Here is a 966-nt window from a genome sequence, read left to right as displayed (position 1 = left end):
AAGTAGAGTGGCCTAGTGGAAAGAGTATGGTCCTGGGAATAAGGGGATCTAGGTTCTAATCCTGGCTGCACCCCTTTTATACTGTGTGAACTTGGGCAAGCCAGTTAATCTTATTTATTGAGTGTTTACTAACCCTAACTCCTGTCTTGTTTTTTTGTCATCGAGTCATCTCAGACCCATAGCAATGCCATGGACATCTCTCTCCCCGAACGCCCCACCTCCATCTGCAGTTCTGGTAGTGGATCCATAGAGTTTTCTTGGTACAAATACATAAGTGGTTTACCTTGAGTCTCCACCCTCGACTCTCTCGCATGCTGCTGCTGCCGCCCAGCACAGGTGAGCGATTTGTAGCAGATGGCCTTCCACTCTCTAGACACTGCCCAAGCCAGCAATGGAACGGCTAGGCCTCTGCTTGTCTCTCCCTCCTGTAGTCGAGACTGGTAGAGTACTGGAAACTCTCCAGGTGCGACCCTGAGAGGGGAAACGTTGACCCTATCCTCCTATTTTCTGTTTTCTATCAAAATTCACTTGGAAATTATCTCTGTTCCAGCTAACTGTAGTCTGCTCCAGTTATCTATCGTCCATCAAGATGCAGGGATGATTAGAACTCTACTTAGAGAAGCAGCATGGCACAGTGGAAAGAGCCTGGGCTTGGGAGTCAGAGTTCATGGGTTCGAATCCCAGCTCTGCCGCTTGCCAGCTGGGTGACTTTGGGCAAGTCACTTCACTTCTCTGTGCCTCAGTTACCTCATCTGTATAATGGGGATTAAAACTGTGAGCCCCACGTGGGACAAGCTGATCTTCTTGTATCCACCAGCGCTTAGAACAGTGCTTTGCACATAGTAAGCGCTTAACAAATACCACCATTTATTTTACCGTTAGCCTTGGTCTGATTACGGAGTGTTGGTCAAGAATGTGTCTGACCACTGAGGTAACCACCCAGGTCCAGCTAGACAGCAGCAATCA

The 966-nt window shown here is 48.3% G+C and overlaps 1 non-coding gene across 1 annotated transcript; it reads right to left on the bottom strand.

The window, feature by feature from the left end:
• Positions 1-343: 343 nt before the first annotated feature.
• LOC114817096 lies at positions 344-481 on the bottom strand. Its single transcript, XR_003764947.1, has one exon. It is a non-coding gene; the product is annotated as a small nucleolar RNA SNORA7 (small nucleolar RNA).
• Between the last annotated feature and the right edge of the window lie 485 nt (positions 482-966).

This window comes from Ornithorhynchus anatinus, chromosome 15 (assembly GCF_004115215.2).
Source record: "Ornithorhynchus anatinus isolate Pmale09 chromosome 15, mOrnAna1.pri.v4, whole genome shotgun sequence".
NCBI lineage: Eukaryota > Metazoa > Chordata > Mammalia > Monotremata > Ornithorhynchidae > Ornithorhynchus > Ornithorhynchus anatinus.
The sequence above is the reverse complement of the archived record's forward strand: the minus strand, read 5'-3'. Positions and strand labels throughout refer to the sequence as shown.